The sequence below is a fragment of the Alligator mississippiensis genome, chromosome 8, assembly GCF_030867095.1.
Source record: "Alligator mississippiensis isolate rAllMis1 chromosome 8, rAllMis1, whole genome shotgun sequence".
In the NCBI taxonomy this organism is placed as follows: Eukaryota; Metazoa; Chordata; order Crocodylia; family Alligatoridae; genus Alligator; species Alligator mississippiensis.
In genome coordinates this window covers 43,098,101-43,125,805 of record NC_081831.1, presented here as the reverse complement: position 1 = coordinate 43,125,805, position 27,705 = coordinate 43,098,101, and the positions used below count along the sequence as shown (strand labels likewise).

Here is a 27,705-nt window from a genome sequence, read left to right as displayed (position 1 = left end):
TATATTGTAATCTGTATATGAGCAAAGTTTAAAAAAAAACAGTGTCGTAAGAGTTAATGCTAATAATAAAGCATTTAGTCCTTGTTGGTTTGATATATTGAACCTCGTGAAGATGCACAATCAGCTTTGGTTTGTTTCCTGTCCATTTGAAAGCAGTTCATTTTGATGCTTTGTACATCTGTGTATATAACCTCAGCTTTTCAGATACATTTGTATTTCCACCACATTCTAGCACAAGGGCAGCTGATAAAAATTCTCAGCACATAACACAATGCACCAAAATATGAGCAGCTTAACACTTCTGGAGACTCTACAAGGAAAAAGCAAATCCCAAAAAAATAAAAGAAATAAAAGAAAAAGAAACCAATTCATTAAAAATCTATGTAAAAAAATGTTCACTGCTCCTTACATTCCAGCAGCTACCCCGTTGTACAAAAGGTGATGCTATGGGGCTGTGTAGGAGGTCTGGGTCTCAGTAGCCTTCTTGCTAGCATTCTCAGAAATTGATGCTCTAAGCTTTACATGCAGGACAACCTGCATCCGGATGTAAAAGCCAATGTTCTTATACTTTAATTTTGTTACTTTCAGTGACTAAAGCAAAATAAAGGGTTGCTCAGAACATAGCGCTGTCTGCCTTTTTATCCACACCTTAACATCAGAAGTATGCTAGAGAAATCCAAGGTTGTGTAGTCTAGCTGCCAGAGGTGGCTGGAGGGCGTTCAGAAGTACCTTGGGTTCTAACCTCTGATGAGATTCTGGTTTCTTGTGCTGTGTGACCTTGACTATGTCACTAGAACTCATATGCTCCTCAGTCCATTGTAAAAAGTATGTAAAAGCAGTCTGTCATGGAATACCAGGTGCAAGGTTTCAACCAAACCTTGCTATGTAAATTCCTAAGAAAAACAAATTTGCTGGTCCATAACTGATGATCCCGATAGTATTTTATTTACACTTATGAAATCTACACTGTCCTTCAAAAAAGCATTAACTTCCAAAGAAAAAGCTCAGCTGCACCCCTTAAAGCTAAATGCAACAACATTTTGCTTTTGACCAATTCATTCCAGCCCTCGATATATCTGTTAAAACACATCACTTTGTCATTGATTACTGTGGATCAAGTGGAAACAGATGCCTCAGAAATAGCAAAAGAATCTTTATTTTGATTGCAGCTTTAATAAAAAAGGCCTGCTAAGCACATCTTCTTTCTATTATGCATTTACAAAACATTTTCCTGTGGCTGTTAGGAGGTGAAAGTTTAGCTATTTGTTCTGGACAAATAGTCACATATTTGTTTTCATGTCACCTCCTGACCTAGCAGAATAACTGATAAGAACTCAGAAATACTGACAGAAGAATAGCTGGGGAGTTTTACACAGATTTACACTCTTTTATATATATATATAAGAAAGAACCTTGTGAAAGATATGGGACTGATAAACTGAGGCCTAAATCCCCCATCTATTCACAGAACAACTTTGCCCTGCATCTCTTGTTTCCAACAACATGCATCAACTTTGCTCTGGAAAGACTCTCTTCCAAAGTAAAAAGATGGCTTAAACTCTGCATCACATGCATTTCACTCACTAGGATAACTACCAGTCAGGTGCCAGTTCTTGTACCATTGTTATGATGGGCATGCACAACCTCTAGAAAACTGACTGAAATACACTGATTCATTGTGCTAAGTCTGCTAGCCAGCAGGCAGTAATGCTACTCCAAGCTTCATTAGATGGCAACAGTGACATCTCCCTTTAGATGTGGGCTGGATTGGGCCTCCGGCTACAAGTAGATGTTGCATTTGTTCTGAGAAAAAATATTTTATCCCAGGACAAAGTGTGATCATTCAGACATTCGTGTCTGTTGTCCTAGGACAAATCCTAAAAAGATTCACAGGATCAGTGCTAACAGTTTGTCCAGGGACATCACAAAGTACTTCTGAATGGCCGTCCCAAGATTGCATCATTGAATCAATGGCAGAAAAGTAGCAGTGAATTCAGCTGTTCAGTAAACCTTGACTGTAAGGACGATATGTGTTCATACCAACACTGAGATTCTTGTGTTCTGGGACAAATAAAGACACAACTTGTACCAGGAAAAATGCAACATTTGTTCCTAGCCTCAAATACAGAGGTGTAAATACCAGGGTCTGTGCCCTAAGCAGTAGTGGCTGGGCCAGCTGTGGCATTAATGGGGCCAGCAGCTGCTGTTCTTGCATCCCTCTAAGGGGGTGGCCAGGGCTGCAGCCCCAGTCTCTCACCCCTCGTTATGCTACTGTTCAGATACCACATGTATCATCATGGTAGGGATGACCAGACAGATTTAGTTTAGTAAGATAAAGGAGAAGAGCTCCTTGTCCCAGTATGGTGACCTGCAGATATTCACGCCTTCTTCTCTGCTAACATCTGTATCTTAGCTCTGTTATAAATGTCAGGTGTAACAGAAGCAAGAACAGGGATTGCTTTTCCCCCTCCAGCACTTGTGTGAAAAAGGCAAACACAACCAAGCTTTGCGTACTCCGGTTGCACTAAAGGGGAGGGTGACTAGGAGGGCAGTCCCAGAAGTGTGTATGATGTGTGGCAGCAGCTTCAACCCTCCTATGCACCAGCCAGCAGTCACAGGAGAACACTGCCAGGGGCAGAGCACCTTAGGGACAGAAACTGCAAACAAACTGGTTCAAATCGGTAACACAAGAGAAGTACAGTGCACATAAACTGCTTTCAAAATGGCCAAAACCGGATTAAGATAAACCTGGTTGGCAGCAGTATCAGACTTAACTGATTTAGGTTAAATCAATTTATTGAACTTCTGTCCCAGATCCTTTCTAGATTCAAGTTAACTCACAGTACCCCAGCATTCCAGGATACTTTGCCTCTCCCCTGCAAACCTCTCCTTGCAGGGCAGATGGGATAGCCATGACCCAAACTGTCTGTTCCAGCTGAGCAGGGAGGCGTGCTCTAGCACATCCTGGTTTCTGGCCTGGGCCACTGCAAGCATGTGGCTGCATTTCTGGAATCAAAAGTGAATGTCTGTTCACTTGCTTATTGGATCAATCTACACAGCTTAGACTAACTAACCTGCAAAGGTTGAATCCATTCAGCCTCAAACTTTCTGACTGACTGTACTTAGCTTGATAGAGCAAGCGCTGCAACTCCCACTCACAAGTGTACAGCCATGAGCACAACCCCCTCATCCCCTGTCCTGAGGCATTCTGGGTGCTCCTGCTCTGTGGAAGCACAAAGCCCCAGACAGTGCTGCTCTTTCTACTCCTTCCCCAGAGAGCTCCACCTTGCCCGGTCATAACAGCACTCACAGTATTTATTCAGAGTATTTATTCACATTCACAAACTGCCTGTTTATCGCAGTATTTTTTTAACAATTGGAAATGAGACAAAATTCTTTACAGCTCTAGACCCACCCGAGTCAATACAATTGTTACTGCCTGTACAAAAAATGTGCCTAATGTGAGAAACAAAGCAAAGGTAATAATAATCACATAGCAGTGCACACAAGGCATACACAAAGGGTAGACAGCCAACAGGGGCCTTCCTGGAATCAATGAATGAAAACTTTGGGGCCAGTCTCACAGAGTGTGGAAGTCGGTCACCACTACCTGAATGAGGCACAGGCAGGAGAAAGTAAAGGCAGGGGAGCAGATGAGAGTCATAAAGGCTAGGGACAAACATTCAAAAAGCCTGAGCCTGAATTGATTCAATCTTTGCAGGTTAGTCTAACCTGGCTAGGCTGAATCAGTTTGTAACCATACCAATATCCCAGATATGCAGGCAGAAATGCAGGCACATGCCTGCAGTGGCTCAGTCTAGAACCCAGGGGGCTCTAGAGCAGTCCTCCCTTCCCTTCCACAGTACTGAGTTGAGGGGGGGGTGTGGCCAGGCCTCCACAGGATGCTTTGATTAGGAAGGGATTTCCCCGCTTTGATGACAGAGCATTTATCATATGCATTATCAGCATTTATCATCAGAAAACAACAGCCTCTCTCATTAGTTCAAGCTCTTCTTAAACAACTTGTTCCAAAGAAGGAATGGAGAGACATTAGCAGCTGACCTGTTGTATTAGCTCCAAAAATCCCTAAGCAGACACAGTCCCCTCTCCCATAGCACGGACCATAGCCAGCATGTGGTATGCCCTCTAATGCTGAGAGGTGTCTGTGTAAGGCAGAGGGAACTGGGGAACCCCTGCTTAGCAGGGTGTGGGGAAGGGATGAGGGAGGAACAGGGGGAAGCCAGGCAGACACTTGCAGTCTCTGCCAGAGCTGCAGCCAGGGAGCAGAGGGGAGGGGCCAGCCCTGATATGGAGCAAAGAGCCCCGCTCAGCCCAGAGAGCATGCTGGGAAGCTGGAGGAGTTTGGTTTAACTTAAACCATCAAGGGGTCTGGGACAGACATTGCATAAACTGGTTTGACCCAAATCAGTTAAGTCTGATACTACATTCAACCAGGCTTATCTCAAGGTGGTTTCAGCCATTTTCACACTGGTTTATGTGCACAAAACATCTGTTCTGTCACAGGTTTAAACCAATTTCTGATCACTTAAACTGGTTTATGTGTAATGTCTGTCCCTAGCCAAAGGGGCTGCAGGGCTTATTGCAGCAGCAGGACAAACAATGCAGCTCTGCTGCCCCATTTCCTCTCTGCTCCCACTACAACGGAGGCCCTGTTGAAGTCAGTGCCCAAACCTGAATACGAATACTGCCACATTCACTTGGGCTGTTGTAGAAGTCGAATGCACTGGTCTGGCAAATACTGAGCGGAATGAGCCAGGTAAGTCTCTAGCAAAATGGAATATGGGTGGGAGTGATCACTGCAACTATTTGCTTTAAAAACATATAAAATAATGGCTAGATTTAGATTTTCTAAAGAGCTCAGCCTGTTGTGTGTAAATAAGGAGGGAGTTCCTTGGAAAATCTGTCCCTAACATGCTGAGCACAAGAAAATATACATTCTTGGTGTGTAGGAGGGATCAGCCCATAAGACCCATACTGTATAAAGGGATATGATCATGCAGTCTTGCATGCAAGAAGTATGAAGAGGCATCACATGAAGGTAGGACTCTACACAGTGGGTTCACTAAGTCTCCTCCCGTCCTGGATCTTATGCAGAAACTTAACTGAGAACAAAATATGTTGGAACAAGATTGTACTTAAAACAGTTCAGCATTATGGCTTAGCCCCTAAAGCCTATACCGAGATTCTTTCAGACATGGCTTCAAATCCCTCTCTCTCAGGGGTGACGCGTAAGGGGTACACGGGCACCCCCTGCATGGGGCAGTGCACCCCCTGCAAAAAGGCGCCACCGCAGGCAGTCGCCACTTGCCGCCCCGCTGCCGGCACTGCCAGCAGCATCTGTGGGCAGTCCACAATCACCCTTGGCCACCGCCAACGCTGCCAGTGACGCCTGCGGGTGGTCGCCAACCCCTGGTCGGTGCTCGCCACCCTCCCCTTCCCCACCAACAGTGTTGGCAGCGTCTGCGGGAGGTCCCCACTCACCATCGTTGGGCTCACGCCGCCACTGGCACAGCTGTGGCCCCCCCACCCAGCAGGGGCATGCACCATTCATGCTCTCTCTCTCTCTCTCTCAAAAACAGACCCACAGTCTTTTATCTTGATGATTTTTGAACTAATGAGTTGCACCCATCCTGCCTAGCTGGGCGAGTCCTGCATCTCCCACCCAGGATCTTATAGCCTAAGTCTCACATACAGACTGGTGTATATTACTTCCTGGCACAGAAAGTACTGCTGGACCCATTACCCTACCTTATCAGGGAGGTGTAAAAGCACAGCATGTGATCTCCTGCAAAAATTTCCTTGTATGTTCCTGATCACAATTTTGAAACAACCAAAGTGGAGTCAGCCCCTGAGGAATCCATCCCAGGTTTTATGCAGGACCAGCTGCCTGCAGGGCAGGATAAGGAGGAGCATCTGGTCAGTTCCAACTATACTTTCAGCCCAGACAGATGTTTTCAACAATGCTGTCAGTGTTGCACTTCAATAGTGATCCTTACAAAGTTAATATAATGGCCACAGTGATCTGAAGCACCACAGCATTGGTGAAGGCCAGGAATCCTGGTTTTCTCTATTTAAAAATATCATAGAATCACAGAATCATAGAAGTAGGGTCAGAAGGGACCTTGTAGATCTTCAAGTCCGACTCCCTGCCTGGGCAGGAGAGGAACTGGGCTCAAGTGACCCTAGATATGTAGGCATCAAGCCGCTTCTTAAAGACCCCCAGGGTAGGAGCCAGCACCACTTCCCTTGGAAGTTGGTTCCAGATCCTAGCCACCCTAACTGTGAAGTAGTTCCTACGAATGTCTAATCTGAACCTACTCTCCAACAACCTGTGGCCGTTATTTCTTGTTATCCTGGGGGGCACTGGGGGAAACAAGGTCTCCCCCAAACCCTTTTGGTCCCCCCTAGTGAGTTTATAGAGGGTCACAAGGTCCAGCCTCAGCCTTCTCTTCTGAAGGCTGAACAGGTTCAGGTCCCATAGCCTCTCATTGCAGGGTCTGCCCTGCTGCCCCCAGATCATGCGGGTGGCCCTCCTCTGGACCCAGCGTATCTTGCAGGGGCCCCACATTTCCCGGCGCCTTCTTCATCCTCCCTATATATTTGAAAAAGGACTTTTTATTATCCTTGATCTTGAATGCTAGTCCTAGCTCTATGTCTGCCTTAGCTTTCCTAACAGCCTCCCTACAGGCCTGAGCAGTGGAGGTATACTCTTCTTTGGAGATAGTCCCCCCCTTCCACCGGGTGTACGCCGTCTTTTTGGCAACCAGGTATTCCCGGACTTCCTTGGTGAGCCAGGGAGACTTTCAGGCACTCTTGCCCCCCTTGCTTCTTGTTGGGATTGTCACCTCTTGGGCCCTGAGTATCGCCTCCTTAAGGAACGACCACTCATCTTTGGCACTGAGTTTCCCTGCCCTCGAGAACCCCATCACCTCTCCCACCAATCTCCTCAGCTCGTTGAAGTTGGCCCTCTTGAAGTCTAGGGCTACTGCCTTGCTGTAGGCCCTTGACACCCTGCGCTGGATGATGAATTACAGCAAGCGATGATCGCTATCACCCGGGTGGTCAAGGACCTGGAGCCCCCTTACCAGATCATTGCCTGTGGCCAGGACCAGGTCCAACAGGGCATTTCCTCTGGTGGGACTGTGGACCTCCTGGGTTAAGTGGAGGTCCTGTATCTCGGCCAGGAACCTCCTAGAACAGTCCCACCTGGCTGACTGCTCCTCCCAGCAGATGTCTGGGTAATTTAGATCACCCATGACAACTACATCCCTTGCCTTAAGTGCCTCTGCAAGCTGGTCCGAAAATTCCTGGTCCAGCTCCTCCCCTTGGTTGGGGGGTCTGTAGTAGACTCCCACTGTTAAATCCCTCTCCCTACGACCCCCTTGTATCTTGACCCAGAGCACCTCAGCTTGCCCCTCCTCTGACCCCATTTTGCTGGCAGAAGATGTGTATTGCTCTTTGACATAGAGCGCCACACACACCCCTTTCCTTCCTTCTCTATCCCACCTGATTATATCAAATTCCCTGATTTTTTAAACCAATTTGGAAGCCTACCAGCACCTCAATCATTATAATAAACTAAATTCTAAATACCTATAAATTTTGGCATTTGATTTTCAATTATCATGGAAAATCAGAGCTCCCTCTGCCCCCTTCATTCACCAGGACACTGCAACTGTCTCCCTCCCCAATACACTACTTTATGGTGTTGAGCAGCCCTAATAGGCTGGTACCCTACCCATGGCATTGTCCCTCACCTCGGCTCTGCTGGTGCCCCTCACTCTATACCCACAACCTCCTCACCCAACACTCTCCACCCGCAGCCCCCCAGCCCTGCCGGTGCCCCGCACTTAGAACTCACAGCCCCCTGGGCCCTACCAGAGGGGGTCCCAGTTGCCAGAGCTACAAGGCCAGGGACCTGGGTCCGCAGCCTCCTGCTCTCCCCAGCAGCTACCAAGCCCTGCCTACCACCCAGAAAAATCTGCATTTTTCTCCTTTAAAAAGAAAATCTGTGTTTTTCTGCTTTAAATGAGAAAATCCGCATTTTACCATGTTTTAATGTGGCAAACAGAAAACCCAGATCCCTGGTGAAGACTAACCACAAAGGCAGTGGGCTACCACTTTTAAGTCAGACTATGGAAAAGTAGCCACAACAAAACACAAGCAATTATTAAACAAACAACCATTTCTGGATTAAATATGGTTCTCAAAGTGCAAAGCAAAGCCCATGCTGAGCTCCAGATTTCAAACCATCTCTATTCCTACCTCAAGGGACTATCACAAAGGCTACTAATAATGAGCCCCAACCACACACATGTTGTGTCTGTATTGATTTTAGAGGTCTGAGCCAGGCAATCTTCAGACAGATAAGCAGGTGAGGAATAAAATAGCTAGATAGGTCTGGTGGAAGAGAGAAACAAACCCATGTTTCATCTACATAAAAATGATAGAACCCATGTTGTAAACAGTTGGGAACAGGAGCCAGAAGAAGTGTAAAAATACTGCAAAGCAGGAAGCCCAATGCAGAGTCCTGGGGAACGCCATAATTCACAGGGAAGACTGGAAGAGCACTGATCTAAAGTAACAAACTGCCACTGCAGGAGTGAAATTGTTTCAGAACAGTGCCTGTTAGGCCCACAATACGTACAAGCCCAACTGTCTCAAAACCACAACTTGCTTAGCTTCTCAGCGCTTACAAAAGCCTATTGTAAAAATGTTTTACCAGCCTCATGGATAAATCATGATGGAAAGGAAAAAAAAAATCTGTTACTCAAAAAAAAAACCAGCAAGCCACATTGAGATTTGGTCTCAGGAAGAAATACCATCATTTATACAAACACAAAGTTCCCTGCTTTGGAAGTACTGACAGCCTTAGGGTCAGTCCCAAAGCTCACTGAAGTCAATAGGAAGACACCCAATGATTTCAAGGAGCTCTGAATCAGCTCCTTAGACAACCTGAGAAAGACAAGACCAAAAAAAAGACAGTACAGGTTAAGAAGGGTAAGGAGATAGCTGCGAGATACAGGGAGGGAGAATTCCTAGAGGCAGTAAAGGCCTGGAGATCAGGACAAAAACAATGTTCCAAATGTAAAATGACACAGGAAGGATGGAGTGAGGGCAAGCATGGAGGAAGGCAGTGAAGGGAGCTACAAGTACAGAGGATATGGAGCTATGACAAGAGCAAGACTGGCAGCAGGAAGATGAGAGAGCAGAGATGTATTTGGCAGATGGGGACAAGATTCAGCAGGGGCAGGAGGGATCTTGACTGATGGACTAGAAAACAACAAGCAAGCAGAGAGAGCAGCCAGGGAGAGGGAGTGAAATGAACAAGAGAGAGGAAGGGGAGGAGGAAGGGGAGGGTGATGGCATTTGGGATCATGAGCATCAGTGGAAGGAAGGAGGCTGAAGAGGACAGAAGAGCAGGCTATGCCAAAGGGCTAGAACAGGGCAAACAGAAAAGCAGTCAGGCACTGGAGAGACGCAAAACCCTGCAGAATTCCTGCTGCATAACATGCTAGACTCCCCCCCGCCCATGTTTACAAACCTAGCAGAACTTCATACCTACCAAGGTCTGGAGAAGGGGAAGCTGCTGCATCTATAGCACATGCAGGGAAATATTGGGGCTTCTTATTATGCTCAGGCATTTTTACAGACTCATGAATTAATGACATGAGTGATATACTGCAGTCTCCACAGTGTGACAGGTTTCAAACAGTCTGCAATCAATACCAAACACTGTAAACATGCCCCCCACCCAGCTCTCGCCTCATTTATGTTTAGTGGTCTTTTTCTTTCCCTTCTTTTCTATTTCTTCCCCTCTCCTTTTCTCTATTTCAGGGGGGAGAAAAGAAACACTACTGTAGCCCTGATCCTGGGATACCAGACAACCACAGTGCAGCCCACAAGGTGGGCATGGGAGAGATTAAAGAACATGGTTTTATACAGGCTTTACGTTCCCTGGTCCCAGGGCTGATTCCTGAGTGTAAAATAGGCCTAAAGACCATTCTAACATGTGGGGAATTAGTCAGGCACTACAGTCAGGACCTCTTTCCTTCTTCTGCCCAAGCAGGATACTGAGAGGGGGGTGGTATAGAAGATATTAGGATGGCTCTACACAAGCCAAAAATCATTCCATACTGAAAGAACTGTCCAATAGCCTGTTGCATGAGAACACTAGCTGGGCTGAAGTTCCAGCTTGTACATCTTCCAACTTCACAACTACATCTGTGCAGAGAAGAACAGCCATCAGAGGCTTTACACAGGACCTAGTGTCTGGCACTAGGTGTTGCTTCCAGATATGGTTAACACAGAAGGATCTCTGAAATAACAAGCACCAAATGCCTTTAAAATCTCACAAACTGGAAGATACATGTGGGAAGAGTGCAGAATGCCCAGATTAGATTTATACTGCTTGTGGTACAGATGTGTTAGCTGATGCTTGGGTGCTGCCAATTCCTTCTGTTCTCCTATTCATATGCTATGTACCTGAATTCACCCTAGCAAAGTGCAACATGAAAAAGGTATTAAAAGCTGGGCCATTCAGTTCTCAGAACAACTGAATTAATGTCAGTAGAATTTTCAGTGCTGGCCAAAGCAGCGAAGTTAAAACATACCGAGGTGCAAGTGGTAGAGGATTTAATACTTCTGATAAATGGGAAGATGACACGTGCTATTATACGATCAAAGGTGCAATTTGGGCAATACAATAGTCCCTGGAGTTTCCATTTTCAAACAGAAGCTCAGTTCACTCCAATCCGTCAGAGAAGGTTTGCAAAGGTGAATAAGTAGAGCTCATTTGTGTTATTACATGGGGAGCAGGAGAAAGGAGCAGAGAAGGCGCTTGAAAACAAAAAATGAGAGGTTTACTAGGATAATCAGGGACTAACTGAGCCTTGGCCTTCACGTTTTGTCTGGTGGGTTTGTGGAGGGAAGTACAAAGGAGCAACTAAGGGCACTTAACATGCTAAATTGTTTCAACATGTGGCCGCTTGAATGCACTTAGTGGCTAGCGACAGAAGTTACACATAAACCAGTTTAAGTGATCAGAAACTGGTTTAAATCTGTAATAGAACAGAAGTTCAGTGCGCATAAACCAGTTTCACAGTCGCCAAAACTTGTTTAAGATAAATCTGGCTGAATATAGTATCAGACTTAACTGATTTGGGTCAAACTGGTTTATGAAATTTCTGTCCCAGACCCCTTCCTGGTTCAAGTTCAATCACAGTCCCCCAGCAACCCAGTATGCTTTGCAGCCCTGGGCTGTGCTGTGCTATCTACTCCAGAGAGCAGGGCTGGCCCCAACCCTCTGCTCCCTAGCTGGCACAGTGAGGGCTGGCTGATAAGGGCACGTGGGGGGCAAGCCCAGCTGGGGATGCAGCCCAGTCTGGGGGCAGAGGGGTACACTGCTTCCCACCCCAAAGGCAAACCCAAGCTGAAGTCTGGAGTCTGAGGTCAAGGAGGGGGGTTAAACACCCCTTCCTCCACTCAAAATTACTGCTGGCTACAACTGTGGACTACAAATCCCAGAAGCACCTGAAAGGAGCAAGAGGAAGTGATGAGCAAACCTGCCGAAACCTTCTGCTGTAATTCTGGACTGCAAATCCCAGAGAACTCAGGGGCAGCAGGAAGAGGACATGACCACACAGCAAGAGAGCCATGCTCTAGCATCCCCTGGCTTCTGGCCTGAGCCATTTCAGGCACGTGGCTGCATTTCTGCTTCAATTTAACCTGTGCATCTTATATTAGCTTGCAAAGACTGAATTGATTCAGCCTCAGGCTTTTTGACTGTCTGTACCTAGCCAGTAAGTGCTAAATTGAACCTAACACCACCCATAGAGAAACTAGCTCTACAAATTCTTCAAACATTTTGTATTTTTTCAGTCCTGGAAACATGCAGCTAATTTGTGTGTTTATCCCTGAATATTCATGTAAACTATTATGTAAATAAAGTGTTGGCTGTTTTTTCCACACCATTAATTGTGCTTTTGAGCCACATGAGGCAGTCTATGGAGAAGTCTGTGTGAGGAAGCCATATATGTGTTAACATTTATTAGTGTACCTGCTTTTCACTACCTATTAACATGAGTACCCTCATACAAAAGTATGGTACTATCTTAATGTTTCAGTGTTTCTTCAGCAACTGTATGGTTATATTGTAATCATGATGACACTGCTTCTGGGTACAGCAAACAGCATGATCATTAAAAAATTCATTTCAAAATCTTCCTGGAAGCTAATAAATTTTACAGCAGTTTCAATCCTTTCTCATTGAAACAAAGAAAAGCTTAGTTCAAGACAAATTAAAAGTAAATTGATTGCCTTAGGGGAATCTATTCAAATATCACTTTTCCATGTTAGCAATCTTTTCCTAAAACAAGAAGAGGACAGTTTCTCTCTCATGCCCGCTCTGACTATGTGGAAAGGCAAATCATTAAATCCCTGTTTGCAAAACCCATGGAAAAAACCAAACTTAAAATAAAATGAAAATGTGTCACTGGGGTGCAGGCCTAACATTTGCACTGGAATTTATGAATAATAAATATGAATAAATAGTAAACATGAAGGGATCAAACATTACTGTGAATGTTTACTCATGGTTAGCCATCTTTTGCAGCCAGTGCACAACCGCATTATTTTACACTTTTCTTTATAATTACTCAGGGTGTTTTTTTCCATTCAACACCTTTATTTTCATTGAAACACAGTGTAAATACCAGGCAGAGCAGACATCCTGAATGGAAATAAGGGGCAGTGCCCATGCTGTGTGTGTAAATACAAAGTTCTGAGCAATAAAGAAATTTCTAAAAATCCTCATTGCAAGCAAGCCCTTATAGCTGGTTCTGCCTGTCCTGGCTTCTAAAAAAAAGAGAGGGAGTGCCTTTCCTCAAACGCAGGTTTCATCATGAGCTGACCTACATACCTCATTGACGGGCTGCCCACCCCTGCTTGTGACTTGCATCCTGTTCTGCTACTGGGGCAATGTATCTGTGTGCTTCCTTTTTCTCAAAAAAGACTGAAAGGAGGCTTATACCAGTTCTCTGTACCATCACCTCCTTCAGTCAGCTCTGCTGCGCCTTTGCAGCACCAAATTCAATCACAAATGTGTTGGTTGTTTTTTTGTTTTGTATTTTTTTAAAGATGAATGAATAAATAAATACTGTGATGAAGACAAATATTTTAAATATAACTTAACAGTTCCTCTTAGTACAAGACAAAAAACCCCCTGTAGCAATCTTCACTTTAAAACTGGTGTTCACTCATCTCTTTTCCCTTGTTAGCTTCAATGCTGGCCCTTCAGGAATGGTCTAGGACCCAGTACCACACAATTCCAACCCTGCAGAGCTGATATAGCCATGACAGCTCCTGCAGTGCAGAAACCCTAGATTCTTATAACCAGTTATTAATAAACCAATACCCCAGCCCCACTGGGTATTATGCTGCTCTAGTCCCCTCCCTTAAATCAGCACAGTCCTATTGACTTCAGCCAATCTACACCAACCTATGCCAGCTGAAGCTCTGGCCCTTGATCTATTTTTTCCAGAGGGGCTGGAGATCAGGGAGTTGCTGTTATTGGTTAGTGAACAGTGATCTACTGGTTTAAGTACAAATAATAAGCTCCAGCAAAATGATACGCTCCAGTCTCCCACCATGGGGCATTATCTGCTTATAAATAAGATTCTGCACCTCTCCTTTATCTACTCACCTACTATCATGTCAGGAAACAAGAGGTGGCGAATAGCGTTTTTTGTTTTGTTTTTTTTTACCTATGGGCTTTTACAGATACCTCTGCCTGTATTAATAAGAAATCTCCAACCTATGCACAAATATAATCCTGTCATAGCTTCCGTAGTAACATGTTCAGTGGATGCTAATAGATGAGGACAGTGACAAATGCTTTTTACTGCAATGAGGAACCTTTTTGTTCCTTTTCCTTTCCCACCACTTGGGGCTTATGCACGTTGAAAAATCTTATGCTTTTAACCCTGCACTGTCTTTTCCAATATCAGAGGTCAGCAGTGTTTAGACAAGGCAATCGCTCATGAGGAATAATTTTAATGAAACAAGGGATCTGAATGAGGCTAATTTATTATGCAGCTCTTGATAGGACCCAACGTATAAATGCAGCTCCTGAAAATAATTCTTATAATGTTCAACAGACTAGCTATAAAGGGCCACATTCTTGGCTGGTGTAAATCAACATTGTTCTGTTGAAGTGCGATGGAGCTACACCAGTTTACTCCACCCTGGAGATCAGGCCCTGTATCCTTTTTTCCTGGTCTATTTTACCATTAATAATGTCCTTCTCTTCTTGTTAACTGTACTTGTATAATGAATGAAGATTGACATGCACTGATACATCTAAGGTACCATTCTAACTATACATTAGGCAGCTAAGAATAGATTTGGTGCAGAGAGGTTGAGGGGGAAGGAACCGCTTCTTCAATAAAGCTACCTTTTAGGCTTTTTGAAGAAGGAGGATATTGTGGGAAGGAAGAAGATAAGCCAAGGGGAAGCTGGATTTTGGAAACACTCTGCAGTACAACAGAGCCAACCCCATACGGTATAAGAAATAATTTAATGTAGCACTGGTTTAACATTGGATATTATTTGAGAAATTGGGTCAAACCATACCTTATTCACAAGAAAAATCTCACCCCTGTGCAGAGGACTAGCACAGTGCAACATTTCAAATTCAACTAAACCCTTTTTTGAGGTTTTAAAAGTTCCAAAGAGTTTGTACCAGGCCCAGAGTGGGACAGATTTCATCTCTGAAATTCAGGTATCTACATACAGATCAGGGTATTTTATATGGGCCTCACCACTGAGATAGCTGAACCAACAGAACTCATTACACGCATCTAGTGAGCATGACTGGGCCCTAAGAGGGGGATAAACAAGCTCATCTCTCTAACTATAATGGTTCTGTCATTCATATGCACAGTTCCTATTAATGCTAATGGGAAGGCACTGTTCTGCATTTCATTGAGAGAAGAATACGACCCCTTGACTTCATTACAGAAATTCAAATTCATTAACAGTGGGTACAGAGGGATTGTCCTAAATACAATCTTTGTTATATATTTTCATGTTAATTCAACCATTTGAGTATATTATACCCTACAGAGGAGAAAACATTTCTAGTCTGTTAAAACACATTTCCCACAATTGGGAGCAAAACTTTGTCTCCATTTATGCCTTGACACCAGCTTCCTTCAGCTTAATGGGAATTTAGTAGTAAAGCAAATTAATCCAAAGGTTACTCTTCTATCCTATTGTCAAGTCTTAAACAGACAAATTCAAATATTCCATGTCTTGAGGTAAGGCAAGTCAATACATACCATGCATCCAAATTTGCACTGGAATAAAATTATTACAATATCCTGCTGAAATAAAAAAAAAAAGCTACTTAACAATTGAGATATAAATGCAACAAAAAAAAACATAGCTGGGGTAGATGAGAAGAGATTTCAAGCTTGATCCGCCTGACAGAATAAAGGGCCAAATCCTAGGCTGATGTAAATCACAGCAGCTCTACTGGCTTTGATATAGCTATGCTGATTTACACCAGTGGCAGTTGATCCTCAGAAGATTTCATATTAGCCTTACCTTAGCCAGGGTGAAATGACCATTCATTCTCAGACTCCTTTTGTATGAAACTGACACAGATGATGCTGCTGTTTCTTAGTCTTATTGTAAGGAAAGTAATGGGTAATTTCAAATGAAACAGTGAAATCCCAGGTCTTTATGCTTGGGTGAGGTTCCTAAAGACGCAAGGTCTTTTTGCAAAGTAACAACACCTGAACATTGCACCCTGCTTCCTTAACTGCCCCTTGGATTTTGATTCCATGGGCTATTCATGCTAACTCCTTGTACGCACTAATGTGTCCTATGCGTTCTAAAACAGCTGCTATGTCCTGTTCAGAGATGGCTGCATTTAAGTGGTGGTGGAACTGTTCAGTATGTATAAACTGAACAGGTGCTTCAAGTTCCTTTAGGATGAAAGCTGCTACAGCAACATAAGATTAAAGTTTCTAAGATCTTATTAGAAACACTATGGACAAACATTTGCAAACTACTGTATTTTCAAAGGCAATATAAAAAGCAAGAAATGACAGCTTCAAGGTCAAGGTTGGACGCCTCAAGCATAAACATACTGCACCTGCGCCCACACCTTTGGATGAAGGAAAAGAGGTATCCCCCCATCCCAGGCATCTGGCACAAGTAGTCCCCTCCAGCCTAGAGACTGAAGCTGAACCTTGGAAGGTGAGACAGAGGCTCTTGTAAACTATATGAATCCAAGTAGCTAAAAAACCTAATATGAAGGGCAGATCTTAGGTTGTGTATGGAGTTCTGATCTAATTCTTGTGATCTGCTAAAAAAGGAACCAGTCCCAGAAAAAGAAGGGGTGAATCTGCCTGCGTTAGTGGGAGTACTACTGGGAAGACTTCCCATATCAAAGCAAAATGATGGAATTGATAAGCTACATTCTAGTCACCCCCTAAATATTGTTTAGGACAGGGACTGTGTCTTCCACAAGGGGCTCTGATACTGGCAAGCCTTTTTGTAATTTCATATTACAAGTGAAAAAGAAAAGGAATTCAGTGTTATGACAGTATTGGTATGTAATTTACTCTTATTACTGAGATTAAAAACAACATTATATGCTTAACACTAAATACCTGCCATTCCTCAGATTTCTCAAGGACACATGTAAATGTCATTATTATCCAAATAATCAAAAAAATATTCACTGGAATATTCAACTGCCTGTCTACTGGAAACTCACAGCCTTAATCTAACACTGATCCTCTGTTGTCCTTCATGTGAATATTGATGGGAAGCCAGCCAAAGCCTAGGGAAGTGAGCTTCATCCTGGTGGATGGGAATCTCTCGTGTCAGATACAGTCAGCCTGACTAATGAAACCCACAGCTTGCCAAAACCTACAGCCTTACTGTCTGTTCCAGCCACTGAATACGTTTAGAAACCCAGTGGCACCAGCCCAGCCGTCTACAGATCCCAATCAACTATCAATAGCTTAAGTGTAAGTGATTGTGTATGAAGTATGAGTCAAATGTGTTTCCTTTTTCAGTTTTAGGACCTCCAGTATTGTTATTGCCCAAGTAATGCTTGCATGGAATTAATCATATGCATGCCCACAAGGCAAACCATTATAAGAAATTCTTTGTACTTTTTAGAAATATGTAGCTCTGAACAGCAGAGAGATCTGGAAGAGTTCCCAGTAGAATAGGGTGTTCCCATTGCTGAGTATTAGTTGGGGAATCCTCTGTTACAGCTGGTCCCTCACCTTCCTTTACCACAACACTGGACCAACATTTCTCCAGACAAGCTGACTGACATTCCTTCCCTATTCTTTTGCTTTAACCTCTTGTTTTCCCCTAAAACAATCTCAGTTTTTCATGCTAGCGGACACTTTCTGTAGGGAATAACAATATTCAATGTAAACACTCCAGCCCACATCCTCAATGGCATCCAGTAAGTCCTAGAGGCAGCTGAAGTTGTACAAGACTTTGATCCTCAGTTCAGTTCTATGAATGCTGCTATACACTATGACAGCTATATACTGTTCCAGTCCTGCTGATCACAACAGCAGAGGTGTACTCTGACGTTGCCCTCTTTCACTGGTAACACTGACAATGAGAAAGGTGCATTCTAGCTCTGTGCTACCAAGATAAACCTGCTATGCAAGGGGTAATGCTCATCTGGCTGACTGAACTGGCTTTATACCCTTTTGTCTCCAGGGCAAAAAAACTGTCAGGGCTGGGAAACTGGCCCATTAAGTTAGGCAGACAATTAGTTTTAACAACTGAATATATGTCCTCATAAATTAATAGCATTGTATCATATAAAAATACATGTAACAGTATAAGGTCAGTGGTCAAATCTGAGACCTCATTACAAATTTAGGGGAAGTTACATTACCCATGAGATATGTCTCAAGCTCAATCCTAGTAGTCTAGGTGGAGTGCCTGTCTGACTGCTCAAACATTCACAAAGGCTAAATTAATCCATGTCACACTATAAACCAAGGATCCATGTCAAAGCAACTGAGCAAAGGAAATGGAAAACAGTCACATGTTCATAATTTGTGTAAATATTCTGTGAGTTTTGTAGTAGTCTAACACAAAACACACCGATGGCAAAGGGTCCCCATGAGAAAGGAATCACTCAGCAATCACATACAAATATCATTCTGATATCAGAAATGTACTATACACTGGACTTAAATCAGACCCCAAATGGTGCTGCTTTCTTAAATCAGTGAAGCACAGGTAAACAATCTGCATTTAATCCGAAGGGAGGCAGGCAACAATTTTCATTTACCTTTAACGTAAAGGGAAGCAGGGGGCATTATAAGTTTGCACCATCCTGTCTACCACACTGTAATAACTTCTGCTTATTTCTTTTGATGGTGTCAACTGGCACAAAATTACTGAAATAAATGGAATGACACCAATTTGATGCTGGATCTGGATTGGGCCCTTTTTTCTTTCCTTTCTCAGACTTTTATAGTAAAAGACAACAAATACTAGCCAATCACCAAATCTGTCTCTTGTCACCTCCTGAGAGATGAATATATTTGTAATGGATTCCAACTAACCTGGTTTCCTAAACAGGAGTTCAACTACCTTAAAAAAATGAGACTCTCTGGAAGGGGAGTCTGGTCGGACTCAATGATCTATTGAGGTCCCTTCCGACCCTAACATCTATGAATCTATGAATCTATGAATTCTGAAATCTCTGTAGGTTCCTCCTATCCCTACTTCTGATTCTTCCTCTCATGGCTTCAGATCCTTCTGTATCTCTCACACATGCACAGAATTTCATTAACACCATAAAACACATGCTTGATTACTGGTTGGCTGCCACCTTCTTGCACTCCAGATTTTAGGACACATGTTCTTAACGGCCAACATAACGGTTCTAATGACATGCCTTACTAAAATTTCAAATACAGTAGATCATAGATATACAGCTCAAACTCTACTGAGTGCCATTCAAAAGCTACATTTTCCAATGGAGGGCCACCTAGGTAAACGTACAGTCTTTGACTCACTCAGCAACTAATGTTACCTCACTGAGCTGTCCAGGGTCCACAGGTGCATCTCGCAGTAGATGCTAACATTTCTACAACATGCAGCCTTGAAGTGTGGCTGTGGTCATCAAGGTGACCTTCTTACTCAACATCTTTCTCCCTGTATGATTTCTGACTGGTTAGTCAAAAGTTCAAGTCCTTGCTCCTGTTAATCATCAACTCCAGTGCAGCTATGGGAGGATAAGATGGATTTTATTCCACTTTGTGTGGCATTCACAAAACTGTCAGCTGAATTCCAGTACAGCAACACTATCCCCAGTGATGGTATGAAAGTGGGCCTAAACCAAACAAAATTTTTCGGATCCCAAGCAATCTGCAACACTGACTACTGGGAAGGGTGTTGGGTGGGAAAATCTTTTTTCACTGAGCAAGTCTGACCTATTCTCACAGAGCACTAATAAATATGGTACCCCCAGAACATTATTTTTCTGAATCACATTGCTAACTAAACCCTTTAAATATCACCATAGAGTTCGCCTAAATACTGCTAACTACTTAGCCTGCCCACCACCATATCCACAGTGCAGCACTTCTGTAAAGGAATGAAACAACACTGATGTGAACTGATATAATTGGGTACTTTCAAGTACACTTGGCTGAAGGGGGACAGCTGGCTTCATTATATTCAAATTCACCCAAGGCCTATCCTACAATCCTCACTTATTCGAGGCTCCCAGTGAATCAACAAGAGTGTTAATACTGTTTCCTGAAGGGAAGATACAGCACTACTGCATGCCAGGAGCTACAGGACTAGAACACAGTTTGGGAAGCAATTTGCTGTTACTGCTGGTGAATGTTCTGAGACTATATAAGCTCCTTTGTTCAAGCCTCATTTTCAGCACCACTTCCAAGCAGGCAAATATGGTCCTGCAGTAATTGTGCTTAAGAATCTCTGTAGGGAACTTCCCTCCTGTTTCTTCCCTGTCTGTAGTGCAGATATGTAATACTCTTTGCCTCTGTGTACTCTCATAATTTCAAAAACACTTACACATGGAGCATGCATTAGAATGAAAAAACCATTAAAACTCGGAAAGGAGAAACTTTGACAGGATGCATAATATACTAAGTATAATTAATTAAATTGGATGAGGCACTGGGGGGCTGAGAGAAGAGAGGATGGAGACTGTTCTTGGAAATGGGATGGTAATGTACTAATGTTCTGTGTGCCATTTATTAAGAAACAGACCTGGGTGGATGAATGAGGCTTTGAGTAATTGTAGAAAATGGCACCAGCCAGTTGGGCACCTAAAATACAAGGGAACAGGGTCATAACAAGAAAAATAGGCAATTAAAAGTATTGGAAATAATAATGAAGGCAAGAGGAGAAAATAAAGCAATGAAGGACTATAAGCAGCAAGCTCTTTAAATACAAATGTACTCAAAGGCAAGAGGGCCTCTGCAACAGGCACCAAAAAGTTAATGACAAATGAGGTTAATAATATTTCACACAGCACCTTCTCATCCTTGTCCTCAGGAGTCACAAAAGTAGCAGTATCACAGAAATAGGTATATATTTGCCACATTCAGAGAGGCAACATAGTACCAGCTTAACAACTGCATCCACCAGATAATTAAAGTGATTAGAATTGTTAAAAATTGACAAAGTACCAGGCCCAGATTAATTACACCCCCAGATTATAAAGGCAGGAGCACAGCAAATAAGAAAGCCTTTAGCAACAATTTCTGAGAGCTCACCAAGTGCTGGGGTAGCAATAAGAAACTACAGGGTTGCTCATTTACTTGCCATCTTGAAAGTCAGATAAAAAAGAAGGTCCAGGAAATGAGACCTGTAAAACTGCTTTCATCAGTTGTCAGGTTGTGGGAGGGAAGATACTGGAAACAGTAATGACAGGATTGCTAAACGTTTGGCAATATACATACGATTCAGTGAGAGGAAGCCTTGTGAGTTCAAAATGGAATGAGAAATTTGGGGGGGGGGGGGGGGGGGGGGGGGGGGGGGGGGAAATCTTCCTAACTGGTCTAAGAACAGCATTTCTTAACTGTTGGGTCATGACATATGAAAGGGTCATGAACAACCTTTAGAAATGGGTTCTCCTCTAAAGGAGAAAAACATGGGGAACCACAGGTTTTCCCTTGCAGGCTGGCAGAGTTTCAGCCTGCAAGGGGCTGTTTGGGGTCCCCCCCCATGCCCCACACACACCCAGCCACTGCCCAACACATTGGTGAGCTGGGGCTTAGGGGCAGGAGGGACTAGATCAGAAGTGAGGGGCAATGGGTCGGGACTGGCCAATGTTTACAAATGGGTCCTGGTACAAAAGAGATTGAGAACCACTGGTCTAGAACATGGTTACCTGAAAAACTGTTCATCTCTGAGCATCCCTTCATGGCAGTTAACAGAGGCTGAGATACAAATTTCCTCCACAGACCCACTCTACCTTACAAAATATTCTGAAAAAAAAAAAATCAATCATTTGTTTAAATATGTAGAATTTAAATCTGGTAAAACACATAAGATCATGTAATCTGACCCATTGTATGACACAGGACATAGAACTCCACGCAATGACTGTAGTGTACAGACTCATTACTGTACGATGTAATGCAGCACATCAGGAAAGCATCCAAACTTCATTTAAAGTGCTGGAGAATTTATTGCATCCCTTGAAAATCTGTTCCAATGGTTAAATATCATCAGTATTTTAAAAATTGTGTCTCATTTATATTTAGACTTTTTCTGAGTTCAACTTCCATTACCTAGAGCAGGGGTAGGCAACGTTTTTTGGCTGGAGTGCCGAAAAACCCATAATGCCTACCTTGGAAGGTGCCGGAGTACTGGCATGCCAGAAAAACAAAGTGAAGGCAGGGGGTACATGGCAGGATGCCCTGCTTGTGCCCCTAGCCCCCCAGCCAAAGCCCCTCCCTGCCCCTCAGCTCTGCTCATACCCCTGCTGCCCCTGACCCCCCAGCCTGCTGCCCCTTGCCCCCCAGCCCAGGCTCCATGGCTATCAGCAGCTACCCAGAACCTGGACCAGCTGCAGCTAGGAGGCTGCAAACACCTGCTGCCTCCCTGCCCCAGCCACGGCCTTAGCTGCCTCCCAGATCCGGCCTCTGGGGAAGCAACAGATACCTCGGGCTCCAGGGAGGCAGCAGATACCAGCGATGCTCCCCGCTGTGCTGCCCTCACACACACTGCACTTCCAGCCCTGCTGCCCTCCCCTGGGCCCTCCCAAGTGCAGTGTGTGCAACCCAGAGTGGCAGCACACAGAGGGACCACACAGGGAAGCTGCCTGCTCTTGCAAGCTCCACACTGCCCGGGTCACACTTCCCCTGTGTGTATGGGAGCACCGTGGGCAGTACACAGGGTTGAGCCCCTTGCTGCTGCCCCCGCCTGCAGCGTAAGTGTGGCCAGAGCAGTGGGGAGCTTGGAGTGACAGGCAGCTTGCTGCACCCCCCACTGTACCCTGCCGCGCCAGGTTTCACATGTTGCTCTGCAGAAGTTGCAGCAAGGGCAGCACAGTGGGGAACATTGCCGGTCCTTTGTCTCCCGGGAGCCCAGGGCTGGATCTGGGGCTGGGGCCAGGGTTGGGAGGCAGCAGCTGTTTGTAGCCTCCCAGCTGCAGCCAGCCCAGGACCTGGGTAGCCTGCTTGCATCAGGCCTTCCATCCTCCCAGCTGGCTGCTGGGAGCAGCCCAGGCTCCATGAATATCAGCAGCTACCACAAACCTGGGCCAGCTGCAGCTAGGAGGCTGCAAATAACTGCTGCCTCCCTGCCCCGGCCCTGGCTGACTCTCAGCCCTGGGCTCCAGGAAAACAGCAGGTGCTGACACTGCGCCCATTGGGGCCAGGGCCGTGGGCAGCGTGGGGCTGGGGCCGGGGCCCACTTGCAGTGAGGGGCTGGGGCTGTGGGGCCAGAGCCACCCAGTAGCATGGGGCTAGAGCCGGGGCCCATGGGCAACAGGGGGCTGGGGCTGGAGCCTGGCCGTGGGCAGCATGGGGCTGCGGCTGGAGCTGGGGCCAGGGTCCGCTGGCAGCACTGGGCTGCAGCTGGGCTGTCACTAGCGCCGGGATAGGGCCGGCAGCAGCACCTGGCTGAGGCCAGGGCTGGGGCCATGCACGGCTGGGGCCCTTGGCAGCGGTGGTGCCGGCTGGCACTGGGCCCACGCAGGGCCGGGGCCCACTAGCAGCTCGTGGCTGGGGCCTTCAGCAGCACTGGGATGTGGCTAGGTCCCATGCAGGTACACAGCCCCGGCCCCAGCCCCATTCGCAATGCTGCCAATGGCCACGACCTGGCAGTGGCACTATGCTGGGGCCCACGGTGGTGGTGAGGGCTGGGGCCAGGCCCACCAGCAGCTGACACCAACACCGCAGCCTCATCCCGGAGGTGTGGATCATGCCAGCCCAGCAGCAGCAGTGGAGGTGCCAGCCCCAACCTCATCCCGGCACTGCCAATGGCCCCGGGCCAGCAGTGGTGCTGGGCCGGGATGGACAGCAGTGGTGGAGGTGCCAGCCAAGACCGGGCCCACCAGCAGCACATGGCCAAGCCTGCCAGCAGTGCCAGGATGGGGCCGGGGCCTGCGCAGGTCCATGGGCCTGGGCCCTGGCCTCACCCCATCACTGCCGACGGCCCTGGCCCGGCGGCGGCGGTGGTGCCGGCCAAGCCCGCTGGCAGCATATGGCCGGGGCCATCTGTAGTGCTGGGATGGTGCCAGGGTCCATGCAGGTCCACAGTCCTGGCCCCAGCCCTGGCCCCATCCCTGGTGCTGGCACTGGGCCAGGGCCCACAGCAGCAATGGTGCCAACTGGAGCTGGGCCCACTGGTAGCACATGGCTGGGCCCAGGCCAGCGGCAACAGTGGTGCTGGCTGGGGCCTGCCGGCAGCACATGACCAGCAGTGCGGGGTTGGGACCAAGGGTCTTACCTGGCTGGGGTTGCCGGTGTTCTGGGGCTGGGGTCCCGCAGTGGCTAGGGGCAGCAGCAGCACAGGGCTGTTCCCGGGCAGCCATGTGCTGCTCAATCTGAGCATGCCTCTTCCCGCCCCTTGGGGCAGGAAGCAGCCCGCATGCCAATAAAAACCATGCCACATGCCATGATGGCACGCACGCCATAGGTTGCCGACCCCTGACCTAGAGCTTGGTTATGCCTTGTCCGCTAAGTATCTTCTTTCTCTGTGGACACTTAAATGGTAGGACAAAGGTAAGCGTGTGTTTTCTTCTAGGTTGGCGGATCTCCTCCGGCGGGCTTTAAACTAGGCTCGTCGGGGGGAGGGGAGTACGAGGGCAGGGGAAGCTGTGGACCACCAAACCATGTGGCACCCACAAGGACAGCCCAGCCTGAAGAAGGAGAACATTGGGAACCTGAAAGCCATGGGGAGGCCAGCACAACAGAACAGGTAAGGAACAAGAAGGTAAGAAACAATGGGCCCCATGGGACTGGGAGCAGGGGGGCAGCAAAGGCGCCAGTCGCAGGGCTCAAGTGCCTATATACTAATGCTAGGAGCATGGGGAACAAGCAGGATGAACTAGCGCTCCTGCTTGCACTAAACACCTATGACTTAGTGGGGCTAACAGAAACCTGGTGGGATTCATCCCATGACTGGGCGGTACATATTGAGGGCTATAGATTGTACAGAAAGGACAGGTCGGGGAAGAAAGGGGGGGGGGGGGGTTGCACTTTATGTCAGTGAGCAATATACATCAACCCTCATCAAGACAGAATCCGAGGCTGAGGAAGTAGAAGGATTGTGGGTTAGGCTACATGGGGGGCAAGGAGAAAGGGATTTGGTGGTAGGGGTCTGTTACAGACCCCCACACCAAGGGGAAGAAATAGATGCGGGGCTCCTGAGGCAACTCTCGGAGACCATAAAAGCTAAAGAGGCGGTAGTCATGGGGGACCTAAACTACCCGGACATCTGCTGGGAGATGCAGACAGCAAGGTCCCATCGCTCACGCAGGTTTCTAACTTGTGTACAGGACCTCCACCTGACACAGGAGGTGTATGGTCCCACTAGGGGGAATGCCATACTGGATCTGGTATTGGCAACGGGAGATGACATGATAGGGGACCTCCAAATTGGTAGCTATCTGGGAGACAGTGATCACCTTATGATAGAATTCAACATAAGACAGCGAGTGGGTAAGGTAACTAGTAGGGTGAAAGTGCTAGACTTTAGGAAAGCTGATCTCATTGCACTCAGGCGATTAGTCAAGGAAGCACTGCAGAGTAGGAGTTTTGATGGGATGGGTGCCCAAGAAGGGTGGCTGTGCCTAAAGGAAACGATCCTTTGGGCACAAAGCAAGACGATCCCCGAGCGAGGCAAAAGAGGGAAAGGGGCCAGGAGGCTTCCCTGGCTGACCAGAGAAATCCAGGGCAGCCTAAGGGCCAAAAGGGGAGCACATAAAAAGTGGAAACAGGGTGAGATCACTAAAGATGAATATACCTCCTCTGCTCGTGCTTGTAGGGAGGCAGTTAGGCGGGCCAAAGCTACCATGGAGCTGAGGATGGCAACCCAAGTAAAGGACAACAAGAAATTGTTTTTTAGATACATAGGGAGTAAAAGGAAGGCCCAGGGAGGAATAGGACCCCTGCTAAATGGGCAGAAGCAATTGGCGACAGATAGAGGGGACAAGGCTGAACTCCTCAACGAGTTCTTTGCCTCAGTGTTCCTAAGCGAGGGGCACGACAAGTCTCTCACTGGGGTTGTAGAGAGGCAGCAGCAAGGCGCCAGACTTCCATGCGTAGATCCTGAGGTGGTGCAGAGTCATTTGGAAGAACTGGATGCCTTTAAGTCGGCAGGCCCGGATGGGCTCCATCCCAGGGTGCTGAAGGCACTGGCCGACGTCATTGCAGAGCCACTGGCGGGAATATTCGAATGCTCGTGGTGCATGGGCCAAGTCCCGGAGGACTGGAAAAGGGCTAACGTGGTCCCCATTTTCAAAAAGGGGAGGAAGGAGGACCCGGGCAACTATAGGCCGGTCAGTCTCACCTCTATCCTTGGTAAAGTATTTGAAAAAATTATCAAGGCTCACATTTGTGAGAGCCCGGCAGGACAAATTATGCTGAGGGGAAACCAGCATGGGTTTGTGGCGGGCAGATCGTGCCTGACCAACCTAGTCTCTTTCTATGACCAGGTTACGAAACGCCTGGACACAGGAGGAGGGGTGGATGTCGTATACCTGGACTTCAGGAAGGCCTTCGATACGGTATCCCACCCCATACTGGTGAACAAATTAAGAGGCTGTGATGTGGATGACTGCACAGTCCGGTGGGTGGCGAATTGGCTAGAGGGTCGCACCCAAAGAGTCGTGGTAGATGGGTCGGTCTCGACCTGGAAGGGTGTGGGCAGTGGGGTCCCGCAGGGTTCGGTCCTTGGACCGATACTCTTTAATGTCTTCATCAGCGACTTGGACGTGGGAGTGAAATGTACTCTGTCCAAGTTTGCAGATGACACAAAGCTATGGGGAGAAGTGGACACGCCGGAGGGCAGGGAACAGCTGCAGGCAGACCTGGATAGGCTGGACAAGTGGGCAGAAAACAACAGGATGCAGTTCAACAAGGAGAAATGCAAAGTGCTGCACCTAGGGAGGAAAAATGTCCAGCACACCTACAGCCTAGGGAATGACCTGCTGGGTGGCACGGAGGTGGAAAGGGATCTTGGAGTCCTAGTGGACTCCAAGTTGAACATGAGCCAGCAGTGTGACGAAGCCATCAGAAAAGCCAATGGCACTTTATCGTGCATCAGCAGATGCATGACAAATAGGTCCAGGGAGGTGATACTTCCCCTCTATAGGGCGTTGGTCAGACCGCAGTTGGAGTACTGCGTGCAATTCTGGGCGCCACACTTCAAGAAGGATGCGGATAACCTGGAGAGGGTACAGCGAAGGGCAACTCGTATGGTCAAGGGCCTGCAGACCAAGCCCTACGAGGAGAGACTAGAGAAACTGGACCTTTTCAGCCTCCGCAAGAGAAGGTTGAGAGGCGACCTTGTGGCTGCCTATAAGTTCATCACGGGGGCACAGAAGGGAATTGGTGAGGATTTATTCACCAAGGCGCCCCCGGGGGTTACAAGAAACAATGGCCACAAGCTAGCAGAGAGCAGATTTAGACTGGACATTAGGAAGAACTTCTTCACAGTTCGAGTGGCCAAGGTCTGGAACGGGCTCCCAAGGGAGGTGGTGCTCTCCCCTACCCTGGGGGTCTTCAAGAGGAGGTTAGACGAGTATCTAGCTGGGGTCATTTAGACCCAGCACTCTTTCCTGCTTATGCAGGGGCTCGGACTTGATGATCTATTGAGGTCCCTTCCGACCCTAACATCTATGAATCTATGACTGTGCAAGGCTTCAGTTGTTGATTCGATTCAGAGGAAATTCGGCCCAATTCAGCAGCTGAATCTCTGAATCCGAATCGAATCAGGAAACCTATTAATCTCTCCGAATCGAATCCGAAATCTTTGATTTGATTTGGAGAGATTCAACAATTCAGCCATAGACACAGCTTTATATGGGTTTTTTTACGTACCTCATGGTACTACGCACAGCTTGTGAATGCTGAGATGGTGGGGCAGATGGAGTGTCCCATGGGAGCGTGAGTGGTCCCCTGTGTGATTGGCAGT

At 46.6% G+C, this 27,705-nt stretch overlaps 1 protein-coding gene across 3 annotated transcripts in view; it reads right to left on the bottom strand.

The window, feature by feature from the left end:
- The window catches only part of PCDH19 (protocadherin 19), a 111,061-nt gene that overhangs the window by 7,340 nt on the left and 76,016 nt on the right, over window positions 1-27,705 (bottom strand). The window contains exon 5 of one of the 3 annotated variants that reach the window (XR_002090415.2): window positions 21,449-21,545. The exons of the other annotated variants lie outside the window; for them this stretch is intronic. The gene's annotated coding sequence lies outside the window, so the exon portion shown is untranslated. The remainder of the gene's footprint in view (window positions 1-21,448; window positions 21,546-27,705) is intronic. 3 annotated transcript variants of the gene reach the window in all.